This window comes from Micromys minutus (assembly GCF_963924665.1).
Source record: "Micromys minutus genome assembly, chromosome: 2".
Classification (NCBI taxonomy): Eukaryota; Metazoa; Chordata; class Mammalia; order Rodentia; family Muridae; genus Micromys; species Micromys minutus.
The window spans coordinates 48180285-48187102 of NC_137971.1; the positions used below are offsets into that span (position 1 = coordinate 48180285).

Here is a 6818-nt window from a genome sequence, read left to right on the forward strand (position 1 = left end):
CAAACCATTAAAATAGAACAGATGGGAGAATCTACATTTCTTCAGTTGAGCCAGACATGACGGATATGCACAAACCTGATGAGGTTCAGGATGTACCGCCCCAAAGTATGTCATCGGGCACTTGAGGGAGAGTCACTCACACCTTCTCTTGCTGTCCCCCTAAAGCTACTATGGAGAAGCTCCCTCGAGGGTCATATTCACACCTAGAGGAATGGCATCTGCTGTCTGAAGACACAGAGAAGATATTAGATAAATAGATAGAAGATAAACGGGTCATGCTAACCCTTTCTAGATTTTTTTCAGATGCTATTTATTTTTATTTTGTGAGCATGGAGGCATGTTCTGCCTTCATTTATGTGCATGTACCATATGCATACAGTGCCTGTGGATACCACAAGAGGACAATGGATCCCCTAGAACTGGGATTATGGCTGGTTATTGCTGGGAACAGCATACCATGACATGGATGGTGTTTGGGACCCTGAGAAGCAGGAGGCACATCCCTCCAGGGGACCAGCCTTCAGAAATAAGGAACTGCCCACAGCAGGCCTAGATGGTGACATCTCAGAGTCCATGGGCAGTTTTTTTGTTTGTTCATTTGTTTGTGTGTTTTAAAGGTGTTCCCATTTCTCCTAACCTTAGCCATGAACAGCAGCTGTGTAAATTTCAATGTGCATGACAGCTTTTCAGTTGGCTTTGGTGTGCCCTATTTTATCTAACTTTCCTATTTCTCCTGTGCTGGTGAATTCTGTGAAACTACATGTTCCTAGATGTAATGATTCTTTAACAATCAAAAATTGAGGCATAGGAACACAGCACACACCATCCTAATGGCCCAGGTGCAAGCCGTGGGCTCTCATTTTTGAAATGATGTAATAACTGCCCAGCGAAAGTTTCAGATTAAGGTTTGACTTGCAAAGAAAGTTTAAAGAAATTATTAGAAAATGAAACAGAGCCACACACTGCTAGAGGCATTCAAAGTCTATTACCAAAAAGGAAAGGAATTTACTGGAACTATGAAAATTATTAGTATAAGAGACACAATCATGTGATAAGGGAACACAATCACGGGAAATTTAATTTGGAAAGAAAAAAAACTATTCAGTCATTGTGCACAACATGCAGAAGCAGAAGCTAGTGAACTGCTGAGTTAAAGGTTAACCTATTTCTTTCTAACCACTGCCTGACACCTCTGCCCTTGTTGTTTATTATTAGAGCTTTACAGGAAAACCACATATAGCTGACCTCAGAGCACTGAGCTCTGAAGTATAATAAGTCAAAAGTTAAAGCATAAATAATAATAATAGGTTTGCAATTATTATTTTGGCCACGAGTCTGGGAATGGGGAAAGCTTAAAACTTTGAGGAACAAAATTTTTAATTCTTAACTCTCTGTGAGTTGTGATCATTCTTTTGAACTTGACATATCCAGTAAGACTATACAGTGTCTCGCTTTCCCCTGCTTTTTGGAGTAACAATGAAAGACTGGGGCAAGTTAGAGGTGTGAGGTGTGTGGGAGTGTAGAGAGTGCAGTGTACACACCGCTTCATGAAGGAGAGAGAAGAGAGAGCAACTTCGAGCCTTGAGATTTGCCTGTCAGCTGGTACCTGAAAACCTGCCTGTGTGTTTATTATGCACCTTCCAGACATGCCTGCTTCCAGCTGAGAACCCCTGTATCAAGGCTAGACCCCAGCAGGTTATGAGCCACCATGTGGGTCTCAGGAATTGAGCCTAGGGAGTCTGGAAGAGGAGCCAGTGTCTTTATCCACTGAGCCATCTCTCCAGCCTCCAGATTACCTTTTTTTTTAATCCAGTTCATGGCTATTCACATTTTTAATAAATCAAGCACAGAAATAGCCACCTTTACTCACATGGGGGAGTAATAATTATAGAGCATAGAGTCATGAACCTGAGAGGGAGTGTGGGGGACTTGGAAGGAGTTAGAGGGCAGAGGTAGAAATAATCCAAATATAGTATTAATGTATGGAAAATTAAAAAATTTAAAACCGAATTTAATGTTTTTCTATGAGGCTTGCAATAATGTCTTTTAATCAAGGTACTTCCTTTTTTTCTTTTAAGTAAAAGAGAAGGAAATGGGGAGATCATAGTGTATAGATATGCATACTTTTCTCTTGTCTTTTGTTACAGAGGTTTCACTTGCGAACCTAGTGTTGGGAAATGCAAAGCTATTTCACCCCCCCCCCCCAACTGCTAAAAATTAATTCTCTTCTTACTAAATTTTTATTTTGGAAAGTAGGGCTTTTTTCACTAAAGATGCTTATCTATGCTAACATAAAATGTTGTTTTAGTTTAACAACCAACAAATACATCATAGTCATCTCTGCTTTCGTTTATTAGGTAATAAATATCAACAACTGAAATCCTTGTAAGCTCTTTCAGAGTCTTTAATTGACTTCCTACAAGTGCAAAGATGTCCTGAGTTCCTTGAGTTAGAATACACTCATCTGCTGTGCTATTCCATCTCAGAGCCCTAGGAGAGTTCCCAAGACACAAAGAATGGGTCTCCATTCTGGAGCCTCCCAACCCAGTCTAAAAGCCCTTCACTCCTCCTCCTCCTCACACTGTGTAGTCTTGGTCCTCCCAGCAGACTCAGCAGCTCTGGCATAAAGGCCATCAGACTTATCCACCCAACCACTCAGTACACAATCAGCAAATTTCTACCCATGCAGATGGCAACCAGATCTTACTCCTAAGTGCTCAGAGGCGAATGAGAAGGAATAACACGTATAGTAACTGAGATTCAAGGACTGATAACAGACCCAAGGCAATGCTGTGGGCACTCAGGACAGAACATGTGGAGGGAACAAGATTATGAGACATGCACCCTCTCTGATCCCAGTGTCTGGTCACAGTGTAGAGAGTGGAAGGAAACGCTCACTGCTCTCCCTAATCATGTGGGAAGAGTGTGGAAAGCAAACTCTACAAAGGTACCGCTGAGACCTGAAGTGAGAAGAAAAGGGAAGTCAAAAGAAAGCCACAAGCACGCAAGAAGACCAAGGAGAAAAGAGAGCTAGAGCCAGTTCTCTGAAACAACCAGGCAAGGGACCAAGATCATTGCTGAGGGACACCCTCTTGATCTGCCACCTGTCAACTTGATAACCTCCACCTGTTTTCATTTTCTGTGTTCTATTTTTAATTGCTCTGAAGAGACACACGACCAAAGAAGTTTGTTTTGATTGATTAATTAATTAATTAATTAACTAGGAGGCCCACAGTTTCAGAGAGTCCCAGTCCACAGTCATCATAACGGAAAGAATGGTGGCAAGCAGACACACATGGCACTGGGGTTATAGTTAAGAGTGTGCTTCCTGAGGAGGCAGAGGGAAGAGAGGGGAAGAGGGGAAGGAGAGAGGGACTAAGAGAGAGAGCATGCACAATAGGACATGCCTCCTCCAACAAAGCTACACCTCCTAATTCTTCCCAAATAGTTCCCAACCAGGGACCAAGCATTTAAATGCATGAGCCTATGTGGGAGAGGGTGTTCTCACTCAAACCGTCACACCCCAAGGACAGCAGGGCCCTCTACCTCTGCTGAGGGTTTCCTCCTGTTTTCTTTTCCTGTCATGTCCATTAGCCCCAGAAAGACAGTCAGGGGGGTGTGCCAGCAAGGACTGCTTCCCTGTCACTACATGACAAGACTTCTCACAGACACTTTGAGTTCTCTAGGGCTCTGCTAGCAAGGTGACAAAACAGGATAGCGTATTAAATGTATTGTCCCTTGGTCTTGGAAGCAGGAAGTCTGAGTTCAGAGTGTCAGCAAGGTTTGGTTTTTTTGAGGACCGGGAGGAGAGTCTACTCCAGGCTTCTCCTGGCCTCTGGCTTCTGGCAGTGGAACAGTGAACTCTTCTTGTGTTCACATCTACTGGTTCTTTAACCTACAACCCAGGATGAAAACACAAACACAGAAGATGCACACTTGAGTGTAACCCTGGGTCCTACCTGAAGCCACACCCTAGAAAGCCCTGAAGAGTATCCACTGACCCATGTACTCGTGTTACTTTTACAATAAATCAGCATTTTCTTTAAGGCATTGAAATATCACGTCTGCTTATTTTCGTAGCCCAGTTGTCTCCGGCAACACTGCACTGTGTTCCAAGCAAGGAATTTCCCAAGTGAAAAAGCTGCTTGGGGCTGTGTTTGCAAATCTTCCTGTTTGTTAAATAGGCCAACTGATTGCACAAGCTTCTCTCAGACTGTTTTTTTTTTTTTTTTTTTTTTTTTTTTTTTTTTTTTTTTTGTCCACTCCTACTTAGCAAATAACTTCAGAGGAAAAGTGAAACTGACACCCTCAAACTTTATATAGAAACCCAAAGAGAAGATCAACAGAAGTCTGGCAGACCATCAGAGCTGCAAGATGTCTATGGTAAGTACCTCTTGATCTATACGGAAAATCTTTGTTATTATTTCTGAATCTGTTTTTCCAGGAAGATACAGTTCTTGTGGGGTGGGTATCTCCTGTCTGACACCACAGAGCTGGATTCTAAGCCTGGGATGTAGAGAAGGGACAGAACTTCTTATGCAGGACCTGCTGTGGGAAACCCACACCCACACCCATGGAAATGTCTGGAGAGAACTGAGCAAAGGGCTTAAGTTTAAGCTCCTCCTGCCCCTCCTGTGTAAGTTCTTCCTGATTTTCTCCTCTTTGGGGGGGGGTCTCTTCACTGACTCTTTTTTCTCAATGCAAAGAGAGGACTTAATTCCTTCCCCTTTTAAAATAGCTCTGTCTCAGCCCAGCAGACTTTTTAATGACCTAGCTTTCTCTAGATGCTCAGAGCAATGGCAGGAGTTTGTATTTGAACCAGAAAACTACCCTGTGCTGAACATGAGGCACACTGTATGTACTTGGAATCTTCCTCTGCCCTGAAAGATACTTGGTACAGGCCCTGCTCTCTCCATGGTAGCTTTACTTTCCCCCTTTTTCCTTTAATAACCCCACTCTTCTATCTGTTCTTATTCTGTTACCTATGGATTTAAGAATGGAAGAATTCCCAAACCATAGAGGCAACCTGTTGCAAAGCCACAGTTTAAACACAGACATTTCAGATCAGATCAGTATTCATGTTCTCTCCATTTGTCCGACTTCCAGATCCCCGGAATAATTGCCCTTGGTGGAGTGCTCATCATCCTCCTGGTGCAACAATACCTGATATCTAAGTCTCCTAGGACTTCCTGTACATTCTCCTACCATCAAGGTGATAATGTAAGTCCTGGGGCTCTCTGGTGATTGGAAAGACATCCATTAAGAGGGTAGTCTCTAGAAGAAACTTCCTGGTTTGGGCTTCGTGCTCAGGGTAAGGAGTAGCCCACAGGGTCTAAGTCCTACAGGTTTGTACATCCTTCTTGCATCTTTATTACTAAAACTCACTATTCCTGTTTCCTAGGTATGTATACATCAGACCAAAGTCGACATGATAAACACACTGGGATTCTCAAGTGGAAAAAGCCACCCACTGGATCATTCAAGAAAAATCCAGCCTTTCAAAAAACAAAACTAGAGACCTTAGTTCAGTCCTCTTCCTTCTAGATACACATCATCTGCTTCTTCCTTGCCTAAAAGACTGGGGGAGCTATCTCTCACAGTGAGTGCATTCAGTAGTATAGGTGGAGCTCAAAAGTAGTCATATGCCTTGCCTCTATTAGGACTTTATTGAAGCCAAATATCACAAAAGTCTTTAGCTCAGCCCTGCTAGCCTTAACTGAGAAAATGGAACTTTAGGATGGGATCTATGCATTGTATGGTGTCAACATACATGGGCATGGTTTAATATATAATACCATGTGTTTGTTTTTCTGCTTGTGAACTTGTGAGATAATAAAAACAACTACCTAGTCATCCAATTTTACTCATTATCATTCATTCACAGAATAAATTTGGATTGTGCACTTGATATGTGTATGGCTCTATTCATAGAAGAGAAGAGGGAACAATGGATGTTGTGATGCAGTCCTTGGTTTCCAGACACTTGTGGCTTCCACAGAGATACCATGTAGGCAGTTTCCCCTTACACACAACAGCCTGACGGAGGGAAAGGAGGAACACAGAGATGCTTGTGGCTTATTCTGTCTGGTGTTGATACAAGTAAGGGATGAGAAGAACAAAGAGCCAAGCTGGTTAAGGAAGCAAATTTTTAGTGGGTCACTTAAGTCCAGGAATGGGATCTTTCTTTTAATAAGGAGCCTCTCATTTGGAATGGCTCTAGGGAGAGAAAGGATCAGAAGGGGCAGTTAAATGCTGTTCTTGGAAAGTTTGAGACAGCAGCACCACTGGAGCAGCTCTAAAGCTAAAGAACAAAGCTTTATTAAAGTGTGATCTCTCCAAGAGAAAGGAGAGCAGCCCCACCAAAAGAGAGTTTATGGGGTTGTTTTGCTCTGCTCTGCTCTGCTCTGTAGACCAGGCTGACTTTAAACTCTGAGATCCAACTGCCTCTGCCTCCTAAAGGCATGCTTTGCCATTCTGGGCTGGAGAATTTAGAAACAAAAGAGCAAAAGAAACCTTCTTAAGCAGAAATATTTTAGAGGACACCTCTGATTACTAAGATAACAGGATGTAACTGCAGCCAGGGAAGCAGATCTTCACCTCTCCCTCAGCTCCTCCAAAAACAATTCCCAAGTCTTGACAATACTTCTGTAGTGAACCATCTGCTTTGGCCCCTCCTCACTCTCTGCTCTTATTCCCAGGAGACTAAACAGATCCTGGTGGAACATCCTGCTTTCCTTCCTCTGTAGGACCCAACAGCTCCACACCTCCTATCCCATGGCCATTCCTAACTAGCAATTCCTAGTTACACATTTTACCTG

At 42.8% G+C, this 6818-nt stretch overlaps 1 long non-coding RNA gene across 1 annotated transcript; it reads left to right on the plus strand.

Moving 5' to 3' along the window:
- The first annotated feature begins 4263 nt into the window (after positions 1-4263).
- On the plus strand, positions 4264-5886 carry LOC308417437. Its single transcript, XR_013974943.1, has 3 exons — positions 4264-4383; positions 5107-5220; positions 5402-5886. It is a non-coding gene; the product is annotated as an uncharacterized lncRNA (long non-coding RNA).
- The last annotated feature ends 932 nt before the right edge of the window (positions 5887-6818 follow it).